An 18,110-nucleotide genomic window follows, 5' to 3' on the forward strand; every position below is an offset into this window, starting at 1 on the left:
CTTGCACAACCACAGGACAGGTAATAATATCACCTATTTGTACACCTTATTCATCATTTACCAGTTATCTCAATAATGTACATAATACAAAAAGGAAGTCCTAGATCGTGTATTATATTCCTTGTTATGACTTTTGTTGTGAGACAGTCATTCATTATTTCTTGTGTCTTTTGTGGCAATGGCATTTTTGAAGACTGCAGTCCAGTTATTTGGAAAAATGTCCTCAATTTGGATTTATCAGTTTTTTCAGAATTAGATTCAGGTTGTTCTATTGTGCAGGAATAGAAGAGTGATGTGTTTATCTCAGTGCATTTTATGAGGATGCACATGGGATCTATTTCTCATTACTGATGGTATTAATGTTGATCACTTGGTTAAAGGTGGTATCTGCCTGGTAGTCAAATACATTTCCTGACCCCTCCAGTACAGTGTTGAATTGCATAGTAGAGTGAGTGGGTGCCTTGCCTTGTTCCTGACCTTAATAGAAATGCCTCTAGTACTAGTATTTCCTGGTTAAGGAAGAAGCTGGCTCTATGACTACAGTATAGTAGTTTACCATGCTAAGAAAGTATACATCAATTCCTATTTTCTTGAGAGTTTTGTTAGGGGATGTTGAATTTGTTGACGGCTTTTAAGTATTTTCATTATCTCTACAGGTAGTCATCAATTTTTTCCTTCCCATATCTATTAATATTGTATATTGCATTATTGGATTTCCGAATATTGAACCAAATTTGCATCCATGGAATAAATTCCACTAGGTCATGGTGTATTATTTTCTTAATGTGATAGTCACTAAAATTTTATGTAGAACTTTTGCATCAGTACTTGTAATTCATTCTTTCGTTTTTGTACTGTCCTTAAGAGATTTAGGAATCAATATATCATAAAATGAATTGGGAAGTTTTCTTCCTTTTCAATGCTTGGTATAGTTTATGGAGCATTATTACTGCCTGGTCTTTGAAAGTTTGGTAGAATTCACCTGTGAAACCATTTGGTTCTGATGATTTTTTTAATGTGTTAATTTCTTGATTTTTTTTTTCTTTTCTATTTCTTCTGGGGAAATAGTTCTGATAAAGGGTTCTTTCTGTCTCTAATGAGGTCAAGCTTTGTAAAATGCCTTTCCCTAGGGAATTGTGTTTTTCATCTACACTTTCAAGTTTATTTGCACAGACATTTGCAAATTAGCCTTTCTTTTGCTTTAAAAAAATCTTATTTCAATGCTTATTTTCCCCTTTGATTTCTTACTTTATATCTTTGTGTGTTCTCCCTTTCCCCCTCAATTAAATTAGCTAAAGTTTGCCTTAGTTTCTTAATTACCTTTCAAAAACTAAACTTTTGATTTATTAATTAGATCTTGTATTTTTCTATTTGCTAACTCATTGATTTCTGCTTTTATATTTGTTATTGCCTTCCTTGTATTTCCTTTTGGCTGACTCTGTTGTTCTTTGTTTAGCTGCCTGAGCTGTTAATAAAATTTAAATATTTGTATTGCTAAAAGTTTTTAAGGCTTTCAATATTCTTCTTATTGCTTGAAAGTTTCTAATTCTTTTGTGTGGTGTTTTCATTATCATTATTTTTTAGAAACTCTTTAATTTTGATTTGTGTTTAACCTGGACTCAAAATTTGTTTGGTAGTTTTTGTTTTTAATTTCCAGGTAGATGGCATTAAAAATTATTAATGATTTTTAATTTTATTGCATTGTGGTCAAGAGTGTTGTTTATAATATCTCTATTTTTTGAAATGAACTGATGTTCCCTTTGTGATTATCTTTTACAAATCTTCCTCTGAGGTTGAGAAGAAGGTGTATTATCTATTTTCAGGCAGTAAAATTTGATACATATCCATAGTTCTTTCTTATTGATTTTATTATTTAACTTTTCTATATTTTTACTCATTGTCTCTTTTATTTGCTTGTACTAAGAATAGGGTGTTTCCTATTATTGGGCATTCTGCCTATGTCTTATTGTATCTACCATATTGATTCAGAAAGATAGTTGCTATATTATTTGCTACATAGATATGAAAACTTGTTATATCTTCACTGTGAACTGTGAATTTTAGCATTAAAAAATGACCTTCTTTATTACATTTAATTTGTTGCATTTAATGCTTTTTGGCTTGAATTCTCCTTTTTGTGGTATCAGGATCACAAACTCTGCTTTTTTATTTTTGAAGCTTTAGGAGTTCTCTGTCTTGTACTAATGCTAAAATTATATTTTTTTATTGTAGTTATTATTATTATTATTTTTTAGGTTGTGTTGAGAGATTTTGATTTAAGGACCCCAAAATGTTAATTCTGATTTTAAATTGGGAGGTACTACTTTATACTAATGGGAATATTAGCCTACATCAGAGAAGCAACTGTATCAAAATTCCTGGGGGCTCTTATTACACTACAGATACGTAGGCTTCAGCCTGAATAGACTGGATTAAAATCTCTAGACGTGGGGCCTAGGGATATGTAGTTCAAGTGCCACTTCAGATGGTTCTTATAATCTTAAAGTTTGAGAATTACTGATATAGATGGTAAAGACTATAAAATCAGATATAGGAACAACTACTGTTGACTACAGCACTGCAAACCAGGAATTTTGGAGATTTGGATAACTAACGTAATATGTATGAGACCCAATGTGTCATTCATTGATATATTCATTCAACAAGACCTTATTGCTCACCAATAACTTCCTATCAGGAACACTTGCTTCTTTATTTTTAATATACCCCTCCAAGTTTTTTTTGGACTAATAACTTTACAAGATCAAGAACTTTTTTGACATTAAATACTATTTTATATTAATTTCAGGTGAACAACATAGTGGTTAATTATATAATTTAGAAAGTGATTCCCCTGATAATTCTAATACCCACCTGGCACCATAAATAATTACTACAATATTATTCACTATATTCTGCTTTACATTATATCCCCAAGACTATCTTGTAACTACCAATTTGTACTTCTTAATCCCATCACCTTTTTTACCCAACACCTCAGCCCCTCTCCCATCTGGCAATCCTCAATTTCTTCTCTGTATCTATGAGTCTGTTTCTGCCTGCTCATTTATTTTGTTCTTTAGATTCCACATTTAAGTGAAATCATATGGCATTTATAGTTCTCTGATTGACTTGTGTCACTTAACATAATACCCTCTAGGTCCATTCATGTTGTCACAAATGGCAAGATTTTGTTCTTTTTTTTATGGCTGAGTAATATTACATTATATATATGTATCACTTCTTTATCTAATCATCTATTGATGGGAACTTGGAATGCTTCCATATCTTGACCATTGTAAATAATGCTGCAGTGAACATTAGGATGCAAATACCTTTTCAAATTAATGCTTTGGATTTCTTCAGATATATACCCAGAAATTGAATTGCTGGGTCATAAATTAGTTTTTAATTTTTTGAAGAGCCTCCATACTGTTTTCTATGATGGCTGCACCAATTTGCTATCTCACCAACAGTGCAGGAGGGTTCCCTTTTCTCCAAATCTTCACCAATATTTGTTGTTTGTTGATTTATTGATGATAGGCATTCTGACAGGTTTTACAAGATATCTAATTGTGGTTTTAATTTGCATTTCTCTTATGATTAGTGAAGTATATTCGTATGTTTATTGGCCATTTGTATGTAATCTTTTTTTAAGTTATCTTTATTGTTGAAAGTATTACAGATCCCCATCCCCCATTCCGCCTCCTCTCTATTCCCCTCTCCAGGCCTTCACTATTTGAAGAAATGTTTATTCATGTCCTCCACATTTTTATTTTATTTATTTTTAAAAATATATATATTTTATTGATTTTTTACAGAGAGGAAGGAGATGGATAGAGAGTTAGAAACATTGATGAGAGAGAAACATCGATCAGCTGCCTCCTGCATACCCCTTACTGGGGATGTGCCCGCAACCAAGGAACCAAGATACATGCCCTTGACCGGAATCGAACCTGGGGCCCTTGAGTCCGCAGGCTGACGCTCTATCCACTGAGCCAAACCGGTTAGGGCCTCTACCCATTTTTAATTGGCCTGTTTGGGGTCTTTTTGGTATTGCCTTATATGAGTTATTTTAAAATTTAGGATATTAACCCCTTATCAGATGTATCATTAGTGAATATCTTACCTCATTCAGTAGACTGCCTTTTCTTTTTTTTTTTAATTTAATTTAATTTTTTTAAAAATAATTTTTATTTCTTAAATTATTACAAAGAGTATTACATATGTCTCTTTTTTTCTCCCCCTTGACATTCCCCCGGCCCCTACCCACCCCCCCCCCACCCCCCCCCGCCCCGTGTCTTGTGTCCATTGGTTAATCTTATATGCATGCATATAAGTCCTTCGGTTGATCTCTTAATCCCCCCCTCAAACCCTCCCAAGGCTTCCCACTGTAGTTTGACAGTCTGTTCAATGTTGCTCTGCCTCTGTATCTACTCCTGTTCATCAGTCTATACTGGTCCCCTTTGTCTGTCCCAACCTCACTGGAGTAGTCTCAACCTCACCAGGGCCGTCTGAGCCTCACCAGGGCCGTTACAGCCTCACCAGGGTCGTCCTGACCTCACCGGGGCCGTTTCAACCTCACCGGGGTCGTCCCTACCTCACGGGGGTCGCTGCAACCTCACTGGGGCCGTCCCTACCTCACAAGGGCCGTTTCAACCTCACCAGGGCCGTCCCGACCTCACCGGGGCCGTTTCAACCTCACAGGGGCCGTCCTGACCTCACCAGGGCCGTTTCAACCTCACCGGGCCGTCCCTACCACACCAGGGCCGTTTCAACCTCACTGGGGCCGTCCCTACCACACCGGGGCAGTTTCAACCTCACCTGGGCCATCCCGACCTCACCGGACTGCCTTTTCTTTTTGTTGCGGTTTCCTTTGCTGTGCAAAAACTTTTAAGCCTGGAGTAGTCCAATTTATTTATTGTTTGTTTGCTTCCCTTGCCTGAGGAGATATATTAGAAAAAATATTACTAAGAGCAATGTCAGAGAATTTACTGCCTATACTTTCTTTTAGAAGTTTTATGGTTTTAGGTCTTATGTTTAGTTTAAGTCTTTAATCCACTTTGCGTTTAATCTTGTATATGGTGTAAGAAGGTGGTCTAGTTTCATGTTTTTGCATGTATCTGTTCAATTTTCCCAACACCATTTATTGAATAGATTATCATTATCCCATTGTATATTCTTGCCTCCTTTTTCATATATTAATTGACTACACTGTTTTCTATGAGTAGTTTTGGGCTCTCTATTTTGTTCCATTGACCTCTGTGTCTATTTCTTTCCAGTACCATACTATTTTGATTACTATAATCTTTAGTATAGTTTGATAACAGGTAGCTGGACACTTCCAACTTTGTTGTTCTTTCTCAGAATTGCTGTGGCTAATCTGGGTCTTTTGTGGTTCCATATAAAATTTTGGATTATTTGTTCTAGTTCTGTGAAATATGCCATTGGTCTTTTGTTAGGGATTGTGTTGAATCTATAGATTGCTTTGTGAAGTATAAACATTTTAACAATGTTAATGCTTTTTATCCATGAGCATGGTACATGCTTTCATTTATTTGTATCTTCTTCAGTTTCTTTCTTTAATGTCTTATAGTTTTCTGAGTACAGGTCTTTTATCTCCTTGGTTAAATTTATTCCAGGTATTTTATTTTGGATGCAGTTATAAATAGGATTATTTTCTTAGTTTCTCTTTCTGATAGTTCTTTATTGGTGTATAAAAATGCAACCAATTTCTGCATATTAATTTTGTATCTTGCTACTTTACTGAATTAATTTATGTTCTAGTAGTTTCTTGGTGGAATCTTTAGGGTTCTCTCTATATAGCATCATGTCATCTGTAAATAATTATAATTTTACTTCTTCCATTCCAATTTGGATACTTTTTATTTCCTTTTCTTGTCTGATTGCTGTGGCTAGGACTTCAAATACTATGTTGAATAAAAGTGCTGAAAGTGGCAACCTTATCTTGTTCCTGGTCTTAAGCAAAGCACTTTTAGCTTTTCCCTGTTGAGAATTATGTTAGTTCTGCATTTCTCATATATGGACTTTAATATGGGTATGTATGTTCCCTCTACCTCCACTTTTCAGAGAGTTTTTATCATAAATGGGTGCTAGATTTTTTAAAATGTTTTTTTAAATCTATTGATATGATCATATGATTTTTATCCTTCATTTTTTAATGTGGTATATCACATTAATTGATGTGTGGATACTAAACCAAAATTGCATCTCAGGAATAAATATCACTGATTATAGTATATGATCTTTTTAAAAATATATTTCTATTGATATTGAGAGAGAGAGGAAGGGAGAAAAAAATGGAAGCATTGATGAGAGAGAAACATCAATCGGCTCCCTCCTGCATGCCCCCTATTGGGGATTTTAGCCCACAACCCGGGCATGTGCCCTGACTGGTGGCCTCTTGGTGCATGGATCAACATTCAACCATTGAGCCACACTGGCCAGGCCTGTGGTGTATGATCTTTTTAATGTATTGCTGAATTTGGTTTGCTAATATTTTGTTGAGGATCTTTGTATCTAAGTTCATCAGGGATATTGACCTATAATTTTCTTTTTTTGTAATGTTTTTTGAATCAGGGTAATGATGGCTTTGTAAAATGAGCTTGGAGTCTTTCATCCTCTTGAATTTTTTTGAATAGTTTGCGGATAATCAAGTCTAGTGTTTTCCTTATTTTAGTTACTGTATTCTTCATTTTTGACTGATTCTTTTTTATGATCCCTGTGTCCTTTTTTATGCATACCTTCTCTTTGTTGAAGTTCTCATTAAGTTTCTTGAGCATCCTTATAACCGTTGTTTCAAACTCTGTTTCTGGTAGATTGCTTGCCTCATTTAATTTCATCAAGTTTTTTTTCTGGGGATTTTTCCTGTTCTTTCATTTAGTATAGGTTTGTTTGTCTCCCCATTTTTGCTGCCTCTCTTTGTTTCTATGAATTAGGTAGATCCGTTATGTCTCTCAATCTTGATAGAGTAGCCTAATGCCATATAGGGATCAGACCAATTTTCTATGCCTGTCTGTCTGCTATATTTAGAGTGATAACTAATGCTCCGAGGCCATGTCTTGGAACTTCGAAGTGACTTTTCCATCACACACTTGTTCTTCCTGTAGGGTTTTTGCTTTAGTGACTCATCTGAACTGAAGTCACATTTCTTTCTTTTAGTTATGAATCTTGGTGGTGGAGGACATGTCTTATCTGAATTGTTAGTCTTAGTATCTGGATGATCAGCAGATGAACTTCTTTTTAAACAAAAGTATTCACTAAAAGTCCTCATAAAACAGCTAAAATATCGAATTGTGTTCAGTTGATTTAGTGTAGTACTTGTGTTTTCATTATATTTGGTTAGCCGTGTGAAGCCGCTGATATTTGACTAGACATGGCAATTTCAGACCTTGAAATCTTATACTTTATTTCTTTGAAACTTGGTCCTGTGTATGGTTTAGCTCAGCCGTGGGCAAACTACGGCCCGCGGGCCAGATCCGGCCCATTTGAAATGAATAAAACTAAAAAAAAAAAAGACCGTACCCTTTTATGTAATGATGTTTACTTTGAATTTATATTAGTTCACACAAACACTCCATCCATGCTTTTGTTCCGGCCCTCCGGTCCAGTTTAAGAACCCATTGTGGCCCTCGAGTCAAAAAGTTTGCCCACCCCTGGTTTAGCTAGTGGTTTCCCATTAATCAGAGTAGTTAGGTAACCACAATATTCCTTTATCTTCATTATGGATACATTATTTACTTAGCAAAAAGTTTTCAGATTTTTAAAAGGTTCTTCTTTTGTACTAAGACTAAATGAATTATTTCACACTTGGCTGGAAGACCTTAAATGGTTTCAGCAATATAAATGGAAATCAACCCAGGATTGGATTATCATTAAAAAATGTTTTTTTGAGTTTTGCATTTCAGCTGTGATTTGGGAGTCAACACGCTTCATCAGCGTGCCTCTCCTGGAAAGGTTTAGCACCTGAAACCCACTAATGTAATTTTCCATGACCTAAGGTGGTCTTGAAGGTCCCTTTCTCTTTTCATGTTTCCCTCTGTTCTTCTCTCATTCTAATTCTTGGAAAGAATCTTTAATTTAGTTCAACAAATAGTGATTGCTTATTTACTAGGACCTAGTAAACTAGGTGATAGACACACAGCCAAGATTTTGAGTTATGTGAAAATGAACAAGACATGCTTCCTGACTGCAAGGAGTTTTCAGTCTAGTACGAGAAGCGGGCATGTGTGGCTGTAATACTTAGCAGGATAAAATAGCTGTGACATCGAGTTCCCAATGGGCTTTACTCCTGTTACATAGATTGAATGTCTTCTGCTTCAGGTTACAAATCCTGGTGACTGTAGCACAATATATGTTATAAATAGAAAATAATATTGCATCTTGACTGCGAATGAACTCAGAGAGGAGTGGGCAGACAGGAATATATGAGGTTGGGAATAATTTGTTGGGGCCTTTGTCTATGAGATTGAACCATGGCTGGACCCAGGTGCTGTTCATGTCTAGAAGAGGCAGCCTCTTTTCCTGTATGAGATTTTGTCTCTGTGACTAAAACACTGCGGTGAGTGTGTCTGTGTGCAAACTTGCGTTCTGCCCGTGAGCATGTGTGTTCATGCTTAACTGATTCAACAACTACATTTCCCCCAACATATTACACCAAATGTACTTAACAGCAATTAGAATGTTTGCCGCCTGCTGTGTGCAAATCTCTCCAGAAAACAAAAACTCTCCTAAATGGTAGTATAAGTAATTCTGAAGATTAAATCCGGTGATTTGCAGAGCGCTCGGTTCATTTGCTTCCTGCAAATATCAAGATTAACAAAGAAATTCATTGATCCCATTTTGCCTCCTTGAAGCTTGTGCACAGGCCTAAGGGAGTACAGCGCACGTGGCTCTTCGATTCAGACGAAGACTTACTTTGCTTTTTTTTATGGCCAAGATGCTGATTTAGTGGTATTTCTCTTGGCAAAAGTATTTCAAGGAAACAAATCAGTGTATGTGTATTTTATGGGAAACGCTCCACCCAACCCTTCCCAGTGCTTTCTCAATGGGCTGTGGAGGAAGCATGGCCAAGTTGCAGCTGTTGGAAGGGCAACTCAGGTCCCAACTCCAAGATCATACCCTGGTTGCGTGTTGTTGGGTAGATCTCAGTTGCTCTGGGCACTCTTTCCTCAACTGTGAATATGGAGCCTTGAACAAGCTGCTCTTTAAGTCTCCTTCCATTTCTAATGCATCAATTTACTCTGAACCAATGTTTTTGGAGTATGGATGATGTGCCCTGGATTGCACCAGGCGCTGGAAAATACAGTTAGTGATTTGAGGCAAAGTTCTTGCCCTCAGAAAAATCTTTTCCAGACTCTCATTATGTCCCAGTCACTCTGTAGCAGCCAGCTGCCCATGCTGTTGCCATTTTAGACACTTTTCATTTTAGACATCGCTGCCTCCTCCTTTCCCTTTGATCTAGGCCTTTCTGTTCCCACTCTCATCGCCCCAGCTTGGAACTCTCCTCTTGGCTGATTCTCTGACTTCAAACCAGCCTCCCTTCGCTTCCTCTCTCAGGTCCTTCCCACTCCTCACTCCCCACCCAGAGGACTTAAGTAACTTGCCCACAGCTAGTAAGTGGCGGAGCCGGGATTCAAAGTCAAGGCTGCTCTAAGTTTTTACGACTCCAAGTGGGATCCACGTACCCTTGACCCCCTCATCAGCTGGGAGCTTGTTAGAAATGCCAGATCTCGGGCCTCCCCCCAAATCTGAATCAGAATCTGCATGTTAACAAAACTCTCTGGTGGTTCACATGCACAGGCAGGTCTGAGAAGCCCTGTGTTCGACTAGTACACCGACCAGCCTCTCTGTAACCGCTCTTCTTCTCCCCTGCTGGAGCAAGTACTGGGCATTCTGGCTGAGTCCCCACTAGCCAGGGAAGTGGATGGAATTCTCCCAATGGCTTCACTTGCCCATCTCCTGTGATCCTGGTGGCCAGACCTCCTGAGCAGCTACCCCAGGGCAGAGAAGCTGTCCGGCCTGGCCCCAGTCTTATCCAGGCCTGGCTATCGCCAAATTCATTAAAACTAACAGGCAGTGTGGGGAGGGCAGGAAAAAAACCTGTATGTACAGTAACTTTCAGCCAAGTTAAGCAGCTGCAGTGAAGGGATTCCCAAAGGTGCTGAACTTTCATGCACGGACTGGTACTGAGGCCAAGTGCACTGACTTTTTCCAGATTGATGAATATTTTGCGCCCTACTTACCGCCCTACTCACCAGCAAGCCCACTATCCCCTCAGTGCTGGCTAGACCCAGAAGGGTCCACAGGCTGCCCAAGGGACTCTGAGAGGCCCCTCGGAAGGTCAGGGCGAGCAGTATGAAGGGCGTGCTAAATATTACTGGACCTCAACAGGAGAAATCCCAGCTGGAGGTGCCCTCCAACACTGGTCACGTATGCACAAATCTCTTGTTGAAACTTTTAAAATAGCTTCTTGGGACTGTTTATGTCTCCAAGGACCATCTGATGTTCCACTGCTAGCAAGCCCCATCATTTTGCTAGTATGTTATACTTTCTGCAGTTTTCCTGCTGTCTCTACCACATTCACCCGGACACAGAGACAGTATACGGGGAACACTTGGAATTCTCCAGTGCCACCACCAGCTCCTGGACCAGGTAAGAGAGGTGCATCTTTGAAGTATTGCAGACATTTTGCTACCTATTTTCCATTAGAACCCATTTGCAATCATTCATTAAAGCAATTTTTAAGCTCGCTCTCTCTCTCTCTCTCTCTCTCTCTCTCTCTCTGAGACAGGTTGTAAGGTGTCTCAGGAAGGAAAGATATGCTAGGACACTCATTTTGAAAAGCTATTAGTTTAACTGCTAGACATTACCATGCCTCCTGCCTGCACTCAGGCCTGGTAGCGGAACAGGGAAGCAGATTCTTCAAAGGATGTGGGAGCACAGGACCAGAGGGACTCATTTGCTGGGGCTGAATGCCAAGTGAGGATTCCTCTTCTTGAACCGATTTGCTGGCTACTTCTTTTCCCTCCGCTCCCAGGCTTTTGGGAGAAATGCTCTTAATTCTCTGCATCTGCCATTTCCTCCACATCCTAGGAAACTCTATACTGAGATTTACAGATGTCTCCTATGACTTTCTAACTGCCATATGTAATACGTTTTTAATTTTTTTTATTTTTTTAAGTATGTTTTTATTGATTTCAGAGGGGAAATCAATGGGAGAGAGAGAAACATCAATGATGAGAGAGAATCATCGAGCCCGAAAACCGGGCATGTGCCCTTGACTGGAACTGAACCCGGGACCCTTCAGTCCGCAGGCCGATGCTCTATCTACTGAGCCAAACTGGGTAGGGCTAAAAAGTCTTTTTTAATTGAAAGAAAGTACACAAATAATAGTTGAATATATTATTTAAGGGTTGTGTAGATATATATAGAAAGCCCAAAAAACACAAAAAACACCCATCTGCAAACTTCAGCTCCAAACTTCACTCTCCTCAACCAAGATAGCCTCTGTCCGCTGCTTCATGTGCATCTGTCTGACACGGACATGCGGGGCATGTTTATTTTCATTATTTTTATATATATATATTTTATTGATTTCAGAGAGGAAGGACAAGGGAGAGAGAGAAACATCAATGATGAGAGAGAATCATCGATCGGCTGCCTCCTGCAAGCCCCGCACTGGACATCGAGCCCACAACCTGGGCATGTGCCCTTGACCAGAATCGAACCTGGGACCTTGCAGTTCGCAGGCCAACGTTCTATCCATTGAGCCAAACTGGCCAGGACAGGGGCATGTTTATTTTTAATTTGATGGATGCCGCTCACTTGCTCTCCAAAGAACTTTGCCTATTTATTCAACCAGCAGAGTGTGTATCTTTTTTCATACTTGACAGTTCTGTACAGGATCAGTCTTCAACTTGTTTTGCCAACCTGAAGGATAAAAAACATATTTCCTTGCAGCTCTTGGATGTTTCTTTGATTGCCATAGAGATTTATCATCCTTTCATATATTTATTTGATATTTTTGCTTCTTTTGATTTCTGAGAGAGATGTGTTACTATCATTATGATTGTGAATTTGTCTCTTGAATTTTCAATACATTCTCCTTTACATATTTTCAGACTATGATGTTAAGTGCATATATTTATGACTATTTAGTTATCCTAAGTCATACATTTTACCAGTAAGAAAGCTTTCATTCTTCTGACCCAGGATCTCTGCATGTATCTGGGAAAACTTCTCTAGTTATCTTTTTTTTAATTGATTTTTTTACAGAGAGGAAGGGAGAGGTATAGAGAGTTAGCAACATCAATGAGAGAGAAACATTGATCAGCTGCCTCCTGCACACCCCGCACTGGGGATGTGCCCGAAACCAAGGTACATGCCCTTGACTGGAATCGAACCTGGGACCCTTCAGTCCGCAGGCTGATGCTCTATCCACTGAGCCAAACCAGTTAGGGCTTCTATTTATTTATTTATTTATTTATTTATCCTCATCCAGGGACATGACATGGAGAGAGAGAGAGAAAGAGAGAGAGAGAGAGAGAGAGAGAGAGAGAGAGAGAGAGAAACATCACTGTGAGAAACAAAAATCACTGCCTTTTGTTCATGTTCTGATTGAGTGTCAAACCCACAACCTAGGCATGTGCCCTGACCAGGAATGGAACTAGCAAACTTTCAGTGCAGAGAATAATGCTCAACCAACTGAACCACTCTGGCCAGCCTCTATCTTCTTATTGATATTCCTGTTTCCCTAGCTTCCTCTTTTCAAAACTTCTTCCTTACTACTTTCAGAGTAATTTCCCAAAATGTAGACTTGGTTGTAGCTGGGTATTAGCATGAGGATGAGTCGATGAAGGGTGTGGCATCTAAGAGTATTGGTGGAAACCCTGAGTCCCAGTCCTCCCCTTTGTAATTTCTAGCCCACTGGCCTTTGGTGTAGGCAGAGCTGCCTTTATGTTTGACTTGTTTGTTGGTGATTTCTGGATGGATACCCCCAAGTTGTGTGGGTTTACCTTTAAGGAGTGGGGCCAGGTTAGGGTGAGACCTATTACCTGAGGCCACTGGGAAATTGAAAAATCAGATCTGGCAAGTTGCCTGCTTCTTTGACAGGTCTCACCAACCAGTGATGAGTCCACCAGTTCCTCCTAAATTTAGTTTCAGGGGCTTGGCTATAAGACAAAATGCCTTCTCCATAGTTCTGATGACTTGAACTAAAAAACATTATTTTCTGCCAATCATACAGTGAGCTGTAAGTTTCTGTGTTCAAGGAAGTACTTTTTTATTATGGCCTTTATTCAGGAGCGGGTAGAGAGGCCCTGCCAAAGATCCACTCTGAGCACTTGTGAGTGGGCCAAGGCTTTGGGACCTAGGAGAGAAATTGCAGTGTCAGAGCCAATCACGAGCACCATTGGAGAATGTCTCTTATTGCCCAAAGTGCCTGGGCCAACTGGGGCATAGTGTCGGAGGCTATGGCTGGAGCAGAGGAACAGACACAGTGAGGAGTTAGGGCTGCGATCCCGCAGTCTGACATGAATGAGCTCCTTGGACAGAGAACATTTCCACCCATGTCCTTTTGGAGAGCCTGGATCTCGGCTTCTTGGGGTGCGTCTTGGCCTGACCTGAAGGATGCCGTTCTTTGATTTAGACACATGCCATATGTTGTCATGTCACGTCCCTGTTCAGTAATCCTTGACATTGTGGCTTCCACTGCTGGAGGATCAAGTCTGAATCGTATAAACTGCCTTCAGAATACCTGCTGTTTCCATATCCTCACCCAGTCACTCTCTGAAACAGTTATTTCTGTTTCTTGGTGGCACACTACACATGTTCTCTCCTCTGTTTCTGCACACGCTATTCATTTCATTTTGCTTAAAGCGATTTTCCCTTCCTCCCCTCTCTCCCTTCACAGGCTCTCACCTGGAAATTACATACTCATGTTTCCTGACCCAGATCAAATTTCATCTCTTCTGCAAAACCTTTGCGGGGCGGGCCCCCTCTACCTCCCTGCAGGGCAGAAATGAGCTCCCACAGCATCGTGAACAAACCTCCCTGTGACAGTGTTTTAGATGAATGCATACAAGAGCCACATTAAAATCGAGGGATAGGCGCTGCTTCCCATCTGCCATAAGCATTGAGACATATTTGTACTGTTCAGTTGCCTAGTTTCCTCGCTCTTGGCTCTTGCAAGTAGGCTAAAATACGTTTGGAATTAGGTAAAGTCACCATCCTCAGCAAGTTGAGCTGTTTCTCCAGTGATCGAATGTGGCATATTCACAATAGGCATAGGAGGTACCCTGGGAGGGGGCTCAGTCTTCCTATAATTGTAGATTCTTCATTAAGTCATTGGAATTCCAGAACTGTATGCTCCATACAATGTCTTTATGCCACAAGTGACTAGGATTTTTTTTTCTATTTTGTGTAATAATGTACTTACAAATATTTATTGAACACACCTTCTGTGCTGGAACTATATCAGCCAGAGAGATGTGGTCCCTGACTCCATGGAACCTACAGGCTAGTGATGAGAAGGGTAAATGTTGGGGCCAAAGCCCATAGAAAGATTTATTATTACACTCTGCCTCGTGTATCCACAGCCACTTCTGTATCAGCCCAAGATGTGAGAGTTGAGTTGAAATGGTGGGCTCCGAGTTAGCAGAAGACCTTACCTGCGGGGTTTTAGAAAAGAAGGCATTACCTGGAGGAAGGTTGAAAAGGATGAAAGCTACATGTTATTAACATATGTCTGAGGGATGATACAAAAGTGGCAGGGAGAATTCTACGGGACATTGCAAAAACAATGGACATGGGATTTAGAGAGGATCAAAGTCTCTTTTCATGCCATTCTACTCCAGAGTAGAAGTATGTCCTAGAGTTAGGAATCGGCCACAGAAGTTTGGGTTGTTTTGTAAATGGGTATTAGTGAATGAGACGGGATGCCTGGCGAGCTCAATGGGATGGTTCAGTTCCTTTATGAAATGCCCAGGCTTGGGCTCACATCCTGCTTAGTATTTACTATCATTGTAAACAGCAGTTCCCACAACCTTAAGAAATTGGCATGTAGCTGGAGCTAACTCGGTTTTCAAAGAAAATTACGGTCATTTTCTGTGTGAGTTTTGTATGCCCTTTCAAAGCCACATGTTGACTAACAGGGAACGGCCTGCAATTGGGCGTGATTGGTTTTATGTTTATTATACAAGGCCGCCTCAGAATAGCTTTGGGTAGAGAGGAAAGTTGGAGTCCATTTCGGTGGTAAGTATATTTGTTTTCTAGAATGGATAGCATGAGGTCGGGCTATGCCATCTTTCCCTCACACCTGCATTTGAAAAGGTAGAATAGTTGTGATCTCTGTTTCGACTCAATTCCATCTCTGATTGTGCCCCCAGAGTGCATGTGTGGGATGACTTGGGGTGTCTCTTGTTCATGCTAACTGATCTCATGCTCACTTGAAAATCCAAGAATTTGTGGTCAAGCATTGAATTTTTCTTTTCTCTTGCAATATGGTTCTTTCGTCCATCTGTTAATCCAAACGGATGTGTTTTTCTGCGTAATATTTGCTCACTCTAAAAAAATAAGAACAGCAAATGCATAAAGAGGCAAGAAAAATGCTTTTATAATTTCACCACCTAGAGACAAAATGTCATTTCATGATTGTTTTAATTTGAATTCTTTTATTACTAGCAGGGCTCCACCTAGTTCCATGTTTGTTATTTGTTTCTTTCATTCTCTGAATTGTGTGTTCATGTTTTTATTTATCTAATTGTGTTCTTCAGGTTTTCATTATCTTTTATGCTTTTGTAATTGCTGTGAGATTTTTTTACAATTTGCTGTTGTTTTTAAATTTTATTATTTTTGTGATCAGAGGCTTGCAATTATTATCAAACTATTGAAGACTCTTCAACATGCAGAGTAGTATGAATATTCACTTACATTTTTATTTCACTTTTATTATACCTGGTGTTCTAAATTTAACTGTTTTACCTATCTAAAGTTTATGTTGAAGTGTGGTTTGGAGGGTGGAACCTCTTGTTATTATACCCAATAGAGAGACGGTGGTCCCAATATCATTTGTTGAATTATTCTTTCTTACCCTTTGGTTTGTACAGCTCCTTGTTATCAATTCTCTAGGACCGGGTCAGTTGTAAGTCAGCTTGTCTTTGATTAAATTTTATTAACTTATATTGGATTTTAGCATCATATAAGTCTCCAGGTTTTCTTAAACCCTCTTTCCCTTAGTAGTTTTGTTATTCTGACCTGTTTATTTTTTCAGGTCAATGTTGAAATCATTAGTCAAGTGCTAAAATTATTTCCATAGAAATATTTTAAAAAGTAACATTTATAAAATTCTTCAGTTATGAAAGTAGTGCATGTTTGGTGCAGAACCCTGGAAACCACAGTGAAATACAGATGAATAAACAGAATCCATCAAAAATCTCTCCACTCAGATCCTCCTTGATAAATAATTTCTTTTCTCAGAGGCAAAAACAAAGGGCCTTGGTTTTAAAGTCTGGCTCTGCCTACCACTCACTTGCCTTTGGGCAAGGGACCCTGAGCCTCGCTTTCCTCAACTGCACAACGGGCCCGTACATTACTGGCTCATTGTGAAAAGTAATGAGATGATGTCGACCTACACTCTCAAGTTCTTGGCACAGTGAGGTGCTGCAGTGGCTGGGCTCACATAGGCATGTGAGTTCTGTGGGGGTCACCTTTTCTCCACTCATCATCCGTCCTCATTTGGGACCAGAGGGCCAGCCCAATGGTGATGGCCAAGGTCATGAGAAGCCCTCTTGAGGCTCATGCTTAGATCTTGCACAAGCACTTTACCTTGTTCTACTGGTCGAAGCAAGTCATGCGTCTGAGCCCAGATCCAGGGTGTGGGGGAATAGATGTAGCCTCTTTAGTGAGAAAAACTTCCAAGTTGTGTGGCAAAGCATATGCATACCCGGAGGGGAAGGGTGGGGACATTAATGCATTTACCACACAGCATAAGCAGAGTCTTCTGAATCACACCAGCAGTTCAGGGAGGGAAAAGGCATTTTTTATCCAAGTGAGATCCCCAAGGCCAGGTTAGGACCCAACTGGGCCTGGAGGGGCTGGTGTGTGGGATTGGACTCAGAGTGGGGAGGGCCTGGCCTCGGGGAAGACTTCATGGGTGGCGGTAACATAATAAAAGTAACAACAATAACACCACGGACAGAGTGGTGGCCCAGATGTGGGAATAAACAGAAGTATTTTCAGAGTCGGTGTGAGTAAAAAGGCGGGCTTGAATGGCCAATTTGGCTGGAACATTAAAAGGAAAAATAGCTCGTTGGGTAATATGTTTCTCATTGCTGTGCTGAAGTTTCAGGATAACAGCCTTTGGAACCAAATTGGAGCTCTGTGCAGGGGCTGGGCATGGGGGAGGCGAGACTGGCTGGGAACACAGTGTTTGTGGTCTTCAGTTTCTGTGAAGAATCCTGTTGACCAAATTTTGGACCTGCTGGGCCTTGGAATACAGCTATTTATTATTTCCAATTGGCATCATTGCCTAATGTATTTTCGTCCCTCCTGCAGCGGGTCGGGGCTGTCCCCTCTCATTCGACTCACCTTAAAAGGTTCTCAGATAAACACTGCATATGAATACTTAGGCACATTTCCTGGGCCAGAAGTCTACTGAGGCTGTCTTAGTTCTGGCCTGAAACTGTCTGCATTCATTTACCTTTAATTGTTTGCAGAAATCCTGTCCCTGAGCCATTGCTTAATAAAACTCTAGAGTTTTTCTTTCCTTTATTCTGCTTTCCTCAGTTGAATACAGGGAGATAAGCTACCTCTTACCTGGACAGATTCATCTACAGAGCTGAGAGTCAGAGGCTGGCCCTGCTCCTGCCCCGTTTGTGTGTGTCCTCACTTCCCTTTTAGAGGAAGCAGTGTGCACAGAGCAGGGAACTCTGGGCAGAACTGGGGGCTAGAGAAGGTGAACCAACCCCTTGCACTTAAAAAACCTTCTGAAGACAGAGAGAGACAGGTAGGGTTTTTGCCCCTGTTACCACCCCCTACTACACCTTGAAACTGGCATAGCTGCCACCTGGCCAAGGAGAGCTGAGTCTCAT

The 18,110-nt window shown here is 40.1% G+C and overlaps 1 protein-coding gene across 3 annotated transcripts in view; it reads left to right on the top strand.

Annotated features, from left to right (window-relative positions):
• GALNT17 (polypeptide N-acetylgalactosaminyltransferase 17) overlaps positions 1 to 18,110 on the top strand; it is a 417,411-nt gene that overhangs the window by 172,498 nt on the left and 226,803 nt on the right. The window lies entirely within an intron of this gene.

This window comes from Myotis yumanensis, unplaced genomic scaffold (assembly GCF_028538775.1).
Source record: "Myotis yumanensis isolate MYYU_CA2020_CCGP unplaced genomic scaffold, mMyoYum1.0.hap1 SCAF_4, whole genome shotgun sequence".
In the NCBI taxonomy this organism is placed as follows: domain Eukaryota; kingdom Metazoa; phylum Chordata; class Mammalia; order Chiroptera; family Vespertilionidae; genus Myotis; species Myotis yumanensis.